We start from the raw sequence: 15,799 nt of genomic DNA, 5'->3' as shown, positions 1-15,799 counted from the left end.
TTTATATATACATATATATGTATATTTATATATACATATATATGTATATTTATATATACATATATATGTATATTTATATATACATATATATGTATATTTATATATACATATATTTGTATATTTACATATACATATACATAAATATTATATACATATACATATATTATAAAAAAAAAATGAGTTATACATATATTATATACACATATATACATATACATATACAGATATATACATATACATACATATACATATACATATACATATACATACATATACATATACATACATATACATATACATATACATACATATACATATACATATACATACACATACATATACATACATATACATATACATACATATACATATACATGATGGATTTTTTTTTTCTCCAAAATCTAAAAAAAAAAAAAAAAAAAATCCGGCCCGTAGAAAAAATCTGCACTCGGAATAAAAAATTCTAAAAAAAAAAATTTCGGGGCGCAAATTTTTTCTGCGGCCCGGAATAAAAATTCCGGAGCGCAGAAAAAATCTGCGACCTGGGTATTTTTAAAATTTCATCCAAAACGTGGTTATTTTTAATAAAATAATTATTTTTTTGGGTATTTTAAAAAAAAATCGGGGTTTTATGCTTATACGCCATGTATAATTTCACACATATGCATCGCTTCAGTAGTAAAACGAATCCATAACAAAATTATTGAAAGCCTTTTTACTTTTAAGAGGACATTATTAATCCAAATCCTTTATATATAAGACACATAACATGAAGTACGACCGTAACCGTAAGAGGTGGATTCATCTTGAATGAATAGAGATTAACTGACCCATTTATTTTAAATATATATTGTTTTGACATATATAATTTACTGTATTATTATAGTGTTATGAATATGTAAAATTAATTATAAATTTTGTATGAAAAATTATATAATTGACTCTATGTAAGTTGATAAGTCTACTTTCACCCCCTCGCGACAACAATTATTTTGATAAAGAAAATAGTTCATATTATTAGGGAAAATAAGCTTGAAATATAACACTCTTGAAATTCATTCATCTCTGTATATGCTATTAACTTCTAGAAAATAACGACACTCTACGTGATTTATATCCAAAATAAAATAGAAACAAATATCCCACCTTTTATATCTACAAAGAATTCTTTATTCAAGTTTCGAACATTCGATGTATCATATAAAATATAATATCTTTAGCTACTAAATCATAAAATGATTCTTATAAGTTATAATTTCGTCTGTTTAAAATTAAAAAAGGAAAGATATTTTTTCTGGAGCAAAGATAGGATGTGATATGCTCTTCAAGGGAAATTGGTAATAACAACTTCAAAATTTATTAAATTGGTTTTAAACGACAAATTTAAACAGTTGAATCCATCTACTTCATTAGTATTGCATGTATATGCAAAATTTTGAAAATTTTGAATTCATTTAGTACAAAATTAAGCAGTAAAAAAATAATGAAAAATGAATACAAAAAACAACTTATAAAGGATTCATTTTTCTTACCGCTTGATTTTGTAGTTTGTACTGATGAATTTCAAACTACCAAAAAATTCATATATATGCATCACTCATGAAGTGAATGAATTTCAACAGTTTATATTTGTTGTACGAAGCTAATTTCAAAGAGTTTTAGAAGTGCTCACCAACCTCAGAGCAGTGAGCACATCACACCCTAACTTTGCTCCATCTTTTCTGCATTTTAAAATACCATTTGGCTATCCAATTTCAAAACAATTCACAAATTGAGTAAAATCATATTAGGGCCGAACAAAATTTTGGAGTTAGACACAACTTTAGAATTATTTTGAAATAAAAAATCTTGGGGGAAAAATACAACTATATTTTGAAAGTATAATTTATATATTTTTTTTGTAATGTTAAGTGTATTTTATAAATTTTCTGGAAAAAAAACATATATAGAAGTATAATTTTGAAAAAAAAATTGAGCTAGGGAGCAAGTGTCCTCCTCGGATTCTATGTGGCCTTGTCACTGTCAGTGTCTGAATGCACTAGCGGCAGTAAAAGTACATTTTAATCATGCAAACAATAAAAAAACTCTTGGTACAAAAAAAAAAAAAAAAAAGTCATGTGTAAAAGCACAATATCCGGCCATTTTTATTAATCTCCAAAAAATTTTTTTTTAAAATGCCTCCCGCATTGATTTTTTTTTTAAACTGCCCTAACCACTGGGCCCACCCTCCCTAGCAGACCGCCAGGGGTGGTTCTTTTTTTTTTTTTTTTTTTAGAGAGATATCAATATTTTGATTTAAATAATTTTGTAAAGAAAAAAATTTCTTGTTTAAAGTGTATGCCAAAAAATAAGACATTTGATATATTTATGAAGTGATGTCGTAACTCTTTATAACTTTGATTTGATTTGTCAGTTGGATATCACAAGTCTAAAGATAACACTAATTAAGGACTTGGCATTGATTCTTAATAATTTATTTTATTCAAATATACACAAGAAAATATAGTTAGATTGTATCAATGATGTCAATTTATATTTTTTTTAGAGAATTATTATCGACGTATACCATTTGCTTGGAGATAGGCAAACAAATACAATAAATAGTAAATGCATTTTAAAATAATTATATGAATAATTCTTGAATAATCTCTTAGGCTTTTGACTAAATAAAATACCGATCGTTGTATCTACCGTTCAACGAAAATTTAAACTGAATTTTTGAGGCACTAAACGATGTTTTTTGAAATTCTAATGCTTTGAATGCCCTGGAATTTTCTCCGGGCGACATTCAAATTTGCCTTGTCCCCCCCCCCTTTTGAAAAGTAGTCATACGCGCAAATCCGACTTTCCTAGCCAAAGTTATGGCTGTTTAAAGATTTTCGAAAGATAAACTTTGAAAATTCATAACTAACTGTAGAAAAATCCAAATATATTAAAATTTGTGTTAATTATATGTATTTTTTAATGATCTACATGCTGGTGTAATCATTTTTTCAGTTTGGTCCTTGTATCAGTCCAGACTCGCTGATTTACCAGAAGATGTCAAATTTGATGTTTTTACTGCATTGCACTATACCAGTGGCCTCTGCTTAGTGCTTGGCTGCTGAGTTTGGACTTAATACCATATCAGAGGTCGGTCTATGGTGCTTTGTGCATAGACAGAGATCTAATTTGAGGTTTGTTCATATTTTAGTAACTCTAAACTATTGTTTTAGTACCAGAAATAAAGAGGAGAAGATTAATAAGCTGTCAAAGCTTTAAAATTTAACAATCAAGTCCAAGTCCTTAATTAGTGTTATATTTAGACTTGTGATATCCAACTGACAAATCAAATCAAAGTTATAAAGAGTTGCGATATCACTTCATAAATATATCAAATGTCTTATTTTTTGACATACACTCTAAACAAGAAAAAAATTTCTTCACAAAATTATTTAAATCAAAATAATTAAATCTCTCTAAACAAAAAAAAAATTAGCGGACTGCCCAGCTCCCAGGCGGTCTGGTCTCTAGTGGACCGCCCTTGGCCCGGGTGGTCTGCTAGGGAGGGTGGGCCGTGAGCCCAACGGTCAGGGCAGTTTTAAAAAAGGAGTAATTTTAAAATTTTCTTTTTTTTTTTAGGATATTAATAAAAATGACCGCACAATATCTTATTTGTAATATATACTATGTTCTCTTCATAAGATAATATAATACATATGCTTTTGTAGCATCCGTTTTCCAACAGTGTGTCGGGAGATAATAGGTACTAATTGGATTTGCTTATTATTTTAATGATGCTTTGAGCTGATATGAAAATTCTGGAGTGGCAATCACTTTCCATGTCTGTAAAGGAAGATGTGTGCTAATTGTTGATTTATTTTTTATTTAAAGAGATATTGGAGAAGATGGGCATTTTTTATTTTATTTTAATTACAGACATAGAAAAGCCCTCCTTTATTCCTTCAAGAAGAATCACAATTGTAGGCAAATTGTTTATTTCTTCTCCATTTGTTTTTAAGAAAATCAAGTTAATTATTACAAATTTCCTAGGAAAAATTTCAACGCATCCATGCTTTTTTATAATAAAAATATGAATTTCGTTAATTTCAGCATTTATTTGTTATTAAATATCTTTTGCAAGAAAAACATTTGCGTATCTTATATTCCACATACTCATACACACATAATCTAGCTGTTATGTCATTGGTGGCACTTTAGTTTAAGTACAGCTGACTTCAAACTGTTCAAACAACAAATCTAAATTGTTTAAATCAATCTACTTTAAGAGCGGTAAATTTACATGCTAAATTTATAAATTTTTGAATTCATTTAGCATAAAATTAAATAGTATAAAATCATACATAAACCATTAATATATAAAAAGGAGGGATCCAATTACACAATTTTATGATGACACATCTTGACACCATATTTTTATAAGTTATTTTTGTGATTTCAAAATTCAAATAATCAATCCGAACCGTTAAACGTGATGTCTATATCAAAATAGCATCTTAATAAATACTAAAAAAATAAACTAACTGCATGACTCCAGTGCTGGAAAGACGAGAGAAATATTTACCTGGTGGGTCCCAATTGATATCCCCTGGTATTAGTGCTGCTATGACCAGATTATAATAAGAGTGAGTCTATGGTACTATGCATATCACGGGTTGTTACCGTGCTACGGCTCTATATTTGAGTTTTCAAATCCTAACGGTCAATCCGAACCGTTCATCTTGTTCTCCATATTAATATGTGTTTGGAGACCAAATTTTACATTTTTTGAAATTTTTTTACTATTTTTTTAGATATTTAGAAAATCACTTGATCTGAAAATTCTGGACCATTCAAAAACAGTGATTTTCAATAAATCTAAACAAATAGTAAAAAAATTTCAAAAAATGTAAAATTTGGTCTCCAAACACATATTAATATGGAGAACAAGATGAACGGTTCGGATCGACCGTTAGGATTTGAAAACTCAAATATAGAGCCGTAGCACGGTGCCAAATCGTAATATGCATAGTACCATAGACTCACTCTTATAATAATAATAATACCTGTTTTAGGATTATAAAAAGTAGGCGTGTCATCATCAAATAAATGTATATTAAATGAAGTAATGCCGTACAGCGCAAAGCGCCTCAAAACCAATAACAGTTAAACAGTACCATAAGTCCATAACTATTAATATAAATAAATGTGGTGAAATGGATATGATGGTAACTACCAAAATGGAAGCGATAAACATGCCTCTAAATGTGAGCTTTTGTTGCTAAAAGCAAGATGGCTTCAACCTTTGGATTTAAAGTATCAAGCATTTATATATTTATAGTAAAATAAAAGGGGAGATTAAGATCTCCAAACTGTTTCTAACTCTTTTACCTCCAGAAGAATTTTGTAGGTGTCACATCTCAGATTTTGATCATTCGGAGCGTGATTATAACATCATCATTATATTTTTTCTTAGCCCATCAACCTACATCACAACATAAAATAAAATAAAATAACAAAACAGAGTCAGCTACAAGCTTAGTAACATATTATTTAACGACGTGCTTCTCTATAATTGACTTAATTTAACAAATATTTAAATTGGCTATACTAATTCACACAAATACAGGTCAAATTATGCATGCATATTTAACCGGCGATAGAACGTCAGTTTATATTAACCGTAAAACAAATCACATTATATTCACACATGTATAATCTCTGTCATAAGCGGTTCCCACATTCTCATACCACCATTCCAATGAAAAATCCATCCAACATTGGAAAGCCGCCAACCCATCAAGAAGTCCAACCAACAGTGGGAGGCTACAACCACAAATCAAATTTCAACCTCAGACCTGTTATTCCATTAAATATGTCATCATAATTCAATATTCTATACTAATATTTTAATCTACCATACAAAACAAAAACACATATTATAAAGAAGTCCGGTAATTAGCTGATAGCGAGATATTTGAAATTTCAAATCGGACTGACAAGTTAGAATCGGTTTATTTATAAAACATTCCTTTTATTTTCTTTCTTTTTGTGGTTGCGTTGGAAAAAAAAGGAGACAGAGAGTATCTCATTTGAGTCTAATTTAGATATGGGAATTTATATGGGAGAAATTAAAGTGGGGAAACAACAAAAGATGCGACAGTAATGACACGAAATAAAGGGGTGCGGTTCAAACAAGATTATTTATAGAGGGATTCAATTTTAAGGATAACTGTCTGAAGGCCCCTTTTTCTTTTTTATTTACCGTTATTCTTTTAGTTTTTAACATGAAAATCAATCTAACGGACCAACAAGTAATTGGAAATAAAAAAATGGTTATAAATTTGATCTAATTAATGACTTAGAAAATCAAACTGAAAATCACAAGTTCTGTTGTAAATCAAATTAATTATGATTTATGGGATGTTCATAAGATTGTTTCTAAAATTGTTATTCTCTCCCTCTCATGTAAATTAGATATTAAAAAAAAAACTTATGAATGAAAGATAGCTATCTTATACATTCTCAATATCTTGTACACTTTTTCTTATATTTATTTTACAACACATTATCAGCACGAGTTGCTCGGAAGTTGCAAAGTAATATTGTAAGTAATTTGTGTGATTAATTGTTATATCTTTCATTAATTTAAATTGGAGATCAAATTTTATATATTTTTTAAATTTCTTTTTACTAACTTTAGTAAGGTACAAAATTATTTTTTCTGAACCATAAAATAACAGTGATTTTGTACCTATCTAAATAATAGTAAATAATTCAAAAAAAAAAATGTAAAATTTGGTCTCCAAGTATATATATATATATATATATATATATCCACCTTAAAATTATTTTAGTCAAATTATTGTCCTCTTAATTAATCTACTTTTTTGACGTATATTGGCATGAACCAATTGAATTGACAATGATTGGATGTTGTTCGTTTAAAAACTATACATGCTCTATCAATGAAATTAATAATCGATCATTGACTACTGATGACGAATCAAACTAATACTTTTTTTTTTCATGTAATTATTTTATAAGATAGAACCGAAGATATGATCTAATTAAATCTTTAATAGATGCTTGTTTTGTGTATTAAACATAGAAAATGGGACCAAGTATATATTTAAAAAAGCAGTAAGAGACACCCAGTCCCAACCCATAAGCCGGGTATTTTTTTTTTTTTAAAAAAAAAAAATGAATATTTGCAGTATTGTGGATGACCATATCAAATGGTACTTTAGGAAAGGAATAATTAGAGGAAAAATAATAAAATGATTAGAGAGAGAGGTGCAAGGTGCAAGGTGCAAGGTGCTGACTGCTGACAGCTGACAGCCGCACCTGAGGTCAAGTTGATTGGAACTGCACAACAACTATTATGGATTGCATCCATATGCAATTATAGTGTTTATCCAGAATTGGATTACTTGAGTTGAGTTATTAATGAAAGATAGAGATAGAGATTGCTCCCCAACTCCACCAATGTACATTTTTATTTGGTTCCATCTTTTTGAATCAGACCCTCAGTATGTAATATGTATATTTTTTTGTTTCATTATGTCTTAATCAATTAAGGTACAACCGACATTTAATCAGCTTATTCAAACTTCAAAGGATGACTGTACTGGAATCAAGGCTTTATCCAAAAATGGTTTCATCTCAGTTTAGTAAACCAAGTTCGATATGAATTGCTCTCCTACCTCCAATTGAAACGTTTTTCTTGTTTCAGACCACTTTATATTTCTTTTCTTCATTCATATTTTAATATTTGTTCAAAATCGAACTCATTGGTTAACCATCCATGATCTTCTGTAGCAATAGTCAATAGATAGATATTGCAATTGTTCCTCAAGAGTCAAGAGGTGTCAAATGAAAATTAAAATATTTAGATCGGAATCAATGATCCGATATTTTACAACCATACAACCATACAACCAGCACATTCTTTTTATTTTTCTACATATCTTTTATTAATATTAATTCTCCGAAATATACATACATATATATATATTTTTTTTTTGAGGAGGGTTCAAATGCACCAAAATTTCTGTGCATCCAAATGCACTTTATCTTTTTTTCTCCATTTTCAAAGTCCGAATAGTCAATCCGAACCATTAGATGCGATCTACATATTAAGATGTGCTTGGAGACCAAATTTTACATTTTTTGAAATTTTTTTACTATTTATTAATCACTTTGAAAATCGCTGATCCAATGGTCCAGAAAATGTAAAATCAGCGATTTTCAAAGTGGCTTAATAAATAGTAAAAAAATTCCACAAAATGTAAAATTTGGTCTCCAAGCACATCTTAATATATAGATCGCATCTAACGGTTCGGATTGACTATTCGGACTTTGAAAACAGAGAAAAAGAATTTGAAAAATAGAGTGCATTTGGGTGCACAAAAATTTTGGTACATTTGAACCCTCCTCATTTTTTTTTGAGTTGAAGGCTTGAAGCCCTTAGGCAATTCTCCGCAATTACGGAACAACTCGCCTTCCAAGACCTCATAAAATTATGAGCGAAATATAGGTCCAATGTCAGGGAACCGAATCTCCTACCCCCAGAGTCACTGCGGGGTGGGATCGGTTACTGTTAAAGGGTTTAGTTACTGTTACTGTTTTTAAATGAGAGCCCACCCGCAGTGACTCTGGGGACAGACGATTCGGCAACTGAGCAAGCCTAGTGAGTATATCAATAAATTGTTTGAAACTGTATAAAAGTTCTCATAGTATCTTCAGAAGGGAAATAATTAAATCTGCTGTCATTATAAAGGGATCGCAGGACCCTCCCTGTCATTCCAAATTTAACCCTTCACATTTTAAAATACACAAATCTCAACAACACTTATTTTTATGCACGAATCTCTAGACATATAAATAGATGATATGGAATAACAGGTCGTGCGATCCCTTTAGAATCACAGCAGATTTACAGTCAGTACACTATCCAAAACTAAAAATGTCTCCAGTTTTAGATCCTCAGAAAAAAAAAAAAGGTATATTTCAAGGTTGAAATGTCAACCTCTAAATCATTACCCTTTCAAGTAGAAACCATTTTCATTATAGAGTCCGTACATGATTTCTAACACAATTTTTATTATAGACTCACTGAGAAGTGGGTCCCGCCACAATTTAATGCCAACTCGGTAGAAACAAATATTTTTGAAATCCTTTTGGGAATATTATATAGGGAAACGGGACCTCTTTCCAGCTAGACATTATGGATGCATGCATACTTTTGGAAATCAGATGTGATATGATATGGGCTCCATTAAGTGATATTTGTGAGGTGGGTCATTATGTTGTAATCATTTTATTTACCAAAATAGACGTGATGATTGATAAGTTTATCGTTTTAAATTGTTTTCATTCTCATGCATGTTGTTGTTTTATCAAAAGTCTTGTCTCTTTTCTTTTTTTTTAATTTTTAAAAAGAACTTAAGAGAAATGTCTTCATTAAAGATAAAAAAAAATAGAAAAAGAAACGAGAGAGTGACGTAGCTGATCAGCGGAAGTTATCTTCTATAACTGAAAATTTTGATTTGAAGCGAAAAAAAGTAGAGATGAGTTCAATGTACAACTTTGACAATTTTGTTTACTTCTGAATCAGAGCATAGAGGCAGTGAACTTTCTTACGTAATTCCTCTCTTTCTTTGTCATTACTTTCCTACATTGACAATTGTTGAGCAGATTTAAAAAAAAAAAATCTATAATTTAATATTTTAATTGATTGGCTATTAAAAAAAACAAGCCAGTAAATGTGCATACTTTGTAAATTTACTTTAACATAACCGCAAATGTTTATTATTTTAATCTATGAGGCAAAATTAATTATTTTATCAAAATGGTCTATTTTTTACATACATATAATTAAATTGATATGCTAAATAGTTGGTTGTTTTGAAAAAAAAGATTGAAAATATTTTTAATTCTATAACAGTCGTTTGACATCATGCCAATTAAATACATTAGTGTTGTTATGTGAATAATCTTACGCTTGGTTTGTATATGCAAGATGCTGAAGTATTCGAATTTGTGTCGTTTGGTAGAAAAAAAAATATACATACCATTTACTTCAAATTTGTGAATATTGAATGATTTCTAGAAAGAGAAAATGTTTCTGTCCACTGAGTTTTGTCCACCATCTGTCCACAAACCCTTATCCACCGTCTCTTAACTAATTTTAACGAACCGGTCCCACCTTGGGCTCTCATCTCCGCCTATTTAAACCTTATCCGATTATTCATTTCCTTTCTTAGGCGATTTTCTTCGTTCCCTGATCTGCACGATTTCATTCAAATCAATTTCGCTAGTTCATTCAAATTGATTTCGCTACGTTTTATAGATGGATCAGTGAACGACTTTATAGATGGATCTGGAGGCGATATGAAGAAGAAAATCGCTAGTTCATTCAAAATCATTTCGCTAGTTCCCTGATCGGTGTCCATCGCTCTTCAATCAAGCCCTTCGCTCTTCAAAATCATTTCGCTAGTTCATTAACCTGGTTCGATTTGCTTCAATCAAGCCCTTCGCTCTTCATTTGTCTCTGTCCTTCATTTGCTTCAATCAAGTACTGGTTCGATTTCGGCTCGCTACTCCGAACAGTGAATGCATTGTTTCAAGCTTTGGTAAGAAATATTGTACATTTCTGATTCATTTTTCCTTTGGAATGTCGATTTTAATTGAGATTACTGACTCAATCTCATTTAATTGAGAAAAGAAATGATAGAGAGGCGATATGGAGTATTGATCTGTGAATTTTAGTGTATTGCCCCGTTAATTTTACAGTATTCATCTTGTGAAAATCTGGAGGAAAGAGATGATAGAGAGGCTTCTTACTCATCTGAACAATGAACACAGGAGGTTTTTACTGTAAAAGTTATCTGTCCATAGTTTTTGTTGTTGTTGTTATGCTATTCTGAATGTTCCAGTGAATATTTTTATCTTGTGTTGAACAGATGTTGTTTGTGGTGAACAGATGTTATTTTGTGGTGAATATATTTTGTGTGTGATGATGGATGTATGTATAGATTTAGCAATTTTATAGTATACATGGTATTATTTTATGGTTTATATTTTGCAATTTTACAGTATACATGATTGTTTGCAGATTGTAGTTTAAACTGAAATATAGCATTTTTTTACATTTTATTTTACAGTATAGATGGTAATATTTTATGGTTTAGTTTTAGAAATTTTACAATATACAAGATTCAATTGAAAATTTACAGTATTATGTGAAAATTTTACAGTATAGACGATTCAATTGTACATTTACAATATACAAGATTCAATTGTAAATTTTACTATGTAGAAGATTCAATTTTACAGTATACAAGATTCAATTTTACAGTATACAATATTAAATTGAAAATTTTACTGTATACAAGATTCAATTTTACAGTATACAAGATTCAATTTTACAGTATACAAGATTCAACTCAGTGCCAATAACCACTAATAACTAACTCTAACTGCCAATAACTTCCTATAACTGCAATTTCCGAAAGTACATTTATTTTGTCATGTTGTGCAAGTTGCAATCTTTTTCTAACTATTATGTGGCCACTTCAAATAGTTGCTGGATGTTTTGTGATTAACTGATATATTTTATGTGATATATTGTATAATTATACAGCATGTAGAAGTAATTTTACAGTATTCGCGCAAGTCAAAGCTGTGGACAAATGGTGGACAAAAGGCTCTGGATAATTAGACGCTTCCTTCTAGAAATTTCCAAAATAACATGAATTGATCCGGAATTAGATCAGATAGATCGGATTCCATACTCAAAGACTCCAAGTGACATGCTATCATTGGAGTAGAACTAGAATATTCTTAAGCTAACCAAATCCAAAACATATCGAAATAACTTTGATCGACAAATCCTAACAATTAAAATTGATCTACTTCACGAATATTGTGTTTACATACAAAATTTATAAAATTTAAATAATTTATTACAAAATCATGCGGTAAGAAAAAAATATATCAATTAATCTTGATACATTCATTTTTCATTATTCTTTACTTTATACTAATTTAATTCAAAAATTTATAAATTTAATATGTAAATACATCATTCATGAAGTATACCGACTTCAATAGTTTAAATTCATTGTTTGAAATTAATTTTGATTAGTTTTAAAGTTATTTCTTGATGAGTGCAAAACCAACCAAGTTCAAGTTGTACTCACATCATTGATATCTATATGCATGTTTTTCATAAAGCTAATGCGTACGTAAGTGAATGATTTATTCCCTTTGGTTGAAAATACCTTTTCACCTTTCATTCAATCACATTCACATTTCACACCCATTATAAAGAACCTATTATCAAAAAATCTCAAGTGCCCCTATCCTATCTATCTATGCTCTCATACTCTCATAACTTTATGTCCTTCAACTGCTTTCTCTTTCTCTTTCTCTTTCTCTTTCTCTTGTCCAGGGGTAATTATATTTATGCCTTACAATTTGCTTTTTTAACCGCATGCATGCAATCCCAGGTTAGTGGGCTCGGTCTTTCTAGCATAACTTTTTTCTTCTTATTTTAAAGTTTAAACACGAGACATGTTGTATGTATCTTCACCAAATTGTACCCACAATTTGTAATAAATGAGTTGTATTGTCTGTTAGATATATAGTTTTGTTTGGCCAAAATGATAACCAATTTTTTTTTTTAATTTTTTTTTAATAGATATGATGTTTCTTATTAAAAAGAATGGAGAATAAATGAGCAAAGGATTAGAAATGGTTAACATTTTTAAATATTCTGATAATTTAAAATTCAATGTACTAATACAAATATACAATTGATTTTGGCAAAGTATAAGAAGATAACTGTAATAATAACCCATTTTAGTAATCTATATTGTTTATGAATTCTTGTAAGTTTTAACCAAAGTTTGGGAGCTAATGATAAGAATATTATATGAGAAATTTATTGAAATAATTTATACAACATTGTTCAAAATAAAAAGTCTTTTTAAGAATGAAATTATTTATTTCATAAGTTGTATATTGTCATGTGCAGATGAGGATTATGTAAACCATTTTTAATTTTTTTGGTAAAGGATTTGTAGAAATATTAGTAAAATCAAACATATCACTCTACTCGTTACTTGAATAAAAACTGTTGCTGAATTACGAGAGTTGATTGGGTGCATAAAGTGAGGTTAGATAGTGGCGTTACGGAAATCAAGGGAATAGCTTGCCGCCGGGGGGGTCAAACTGGTGGAATCGGATCCTCTCCAGTTCAAGGATTTCATTGGAGAAACCCTGCTTCCGTTAAATGATTTCCTTTAAAACACCAAAAGGAAACGAGAACCTTTGTGAAGGCACTCAAAACAATTGTTATACTATGTAATTATTACCGAAATTTTTATTAATATCCAAAATTAATAATTAACTTCAAAAACTCTCTCTCTCCATTGGAATTCGAAATCTGCCCAAATCGATTTTTCTTTTCCCGATTTCTAACTAACTTTTCGGCAAAAGAATTTCCGGTTTGAAACCGATCAAAACCGGCAAGAAAATTATCGGATTTTATCACCAATTTCTAAAGTTTTTTTTTTTTTACAAAACAAAAAAATTATAATTTATTTTATTTTTGTATTGAAATATTAGAAATATTTAATATTGTGATCTTCTATTTTTTTAAAAACAAAAAAAGTATCTAATATAACTCTGACAAATTACATATTAAATTACTTAAAGTCTTTGTTTTTTTTTCAAAAATAGAAAGATCACAATATTTTTCATATTTATCTAGAAGTGACTTTTGAAACCGATGATAAAACCGCTAGTGATAAAATTTGGTAATTTTTTTTGTCGGTTTTGATCGATTTCAAAATGGAGATTGTTTTGCCAAAAAGTTAGTTAGAAATCAGAAAAAAAATACCGGTTTGAACAGATTTCGAATTCCAGCGAAGAGAAGGGTAATTTTTGAAATTAACTATTCTTATGCAAGATAGAGAGAGATACAAGTACTCATTTCAAATTCTTCTCTCTATATAGCAAATAAAATTGAAGTAAACCTATTAAATTTACTTAAACTTTATCTTAATAAAATATCTAATAGGATGAGTATGAATTTAATTGTGAATAATTATCTTTATATCTTTTTTTTTTAATCTTGGTGTTTTTTCTTTATGAAATGAGACAAAATCCAATTATAAAAATTTATAATGCATACTATGTTATAAATCATGTAAACTTGTAAAGTATGAACAAACGCGTACCAAATTTGAATAAAAAAAGTATGAACAAATGAAATCATATTTTATTTGCTTTTCTAATAGCTCTGACTTGCCCTCCGTCAAGTGATGCTTAAGTGGTATTTTCCCTGTTGTGGTGTATTTTTACCGTTGTAACGGTCCCTGGACCATTATAACGGTTATCAACTGTTCTGGAACTTCAACACTCTTCAAACAGACATATTGTGGTTCTCGAGTGTCCGATTTCGGCTTATGACCACCTTTCAGAATGCTTGTGAAGAGTAGATGTTGATTCTGAAGTCTTAGCCTTTATTGAAACAGTGGTGCAGTCAGTTTGTTATACTAAATGCACCGCTAATCGCTTAAAATTGAAAAGTAATTGCGATTAAAAGTAAATAGACGACTTTAGAGAAATTTGACACATGGGGTGATAACAGAGTTCGGCAAAACAAAGGCCTACGTCTCTGGTGCGCCTTTCTATACTCAACGAGAAAGGTTTACAACTTGTGAACTGATGAGCCCTTACAACTAAGGGAAGTCACATGACCAACTAGAGATGAGAGCCGGCGAGCCCTTATAACCAAAGGAAGTCACACAGACAACTCAAGAAGAGAACAAAGTCTCTAAATCAATGTTCACAAGAAAAACACTCAAAAGGTCACTCTAACATAATCTAACTCAAGATTAGTGAAGTGGATTTGATGTTATTTGAGGGATATTGAAGTTCTAAGCTCTTACAACAATGGAGGAGCTCAAGCCCATATAAAATAGATTTTTGCAATGTTAGGGGCGGCTAGGTTAAGTGGGGAAGAGACTCCACAGCTCAATTTATAGAGACAGCTCCAGAAAGAGCAATTTGACTTAAAACGTTACAGACGTTTGTTAAAACGTTACAGACGTTTGTTAAAACGTTACAACGTTTTAGTTCAAAATATGATTTAGGGTTTTCAATTTTCTGTGAGCTCAATTCAAACATTACCAATGATTTCACTCTGTGAAAACTTGATTAAAAACAAGAATTTCTGAAGTTCAGAAATTTAATTAAAACATTACCAACTTTTTAAAACGTTATGGCAATGTTTTTGATTCTTTTGACTTTGATCAAGTTGTTTCACAGCGTTTTCTTAAGGTATAATCGTTATAACCTTTTACAAACATTACCAACGTTTGTATCATGTTGAAACAACATCAAACACACTTTACCAAGTTTAAAATATTACAAATTAAATTATTGATAGCTATCTTCATGATTTCTTCAGTTTAAGCAATCTACATTGCAATTACAATTGGCTTGAACCTGCATAATTCTAAAATAGAAGAAATCGTGAAATTCAATAATTGTATGTTTTGCAAATTAGTTAAATAGACAAAAAAGATTATTGCAAGATACAACACAATTATCTCAAGGACAAAGGAAAGGGCCTCAGCAGTCTTGTTGCAATTCTAAATCTTATGAACTATGAACCTGCACATATCTCAACTCAAGGAAATTGTTAAATGCAATTTATGTATGTTTTGCAAATCTAGTCAAACATACAAGTAGAGGGCTCCAAAAGCCAACAGTATTCAATACTTACCATTAGCCAGCATGCATA

Source organism: Carex rostrata, chromosome 23 (assembly GCF_964058835.1).
Source record: "Carex rostrata chromosome 23, lpCarRost1.2, whole genome shotgun sequence".
NCBI classification, from domain to species: domain Eukaryota; kingdom Viridiplantae; phylum Streptophyta; class Magnoliopsida; order Poales; family Cyperaceae; genus Carex; species Carex rostrata.
Note: the sequence above shows the minus strand (reverse complement) of the source record.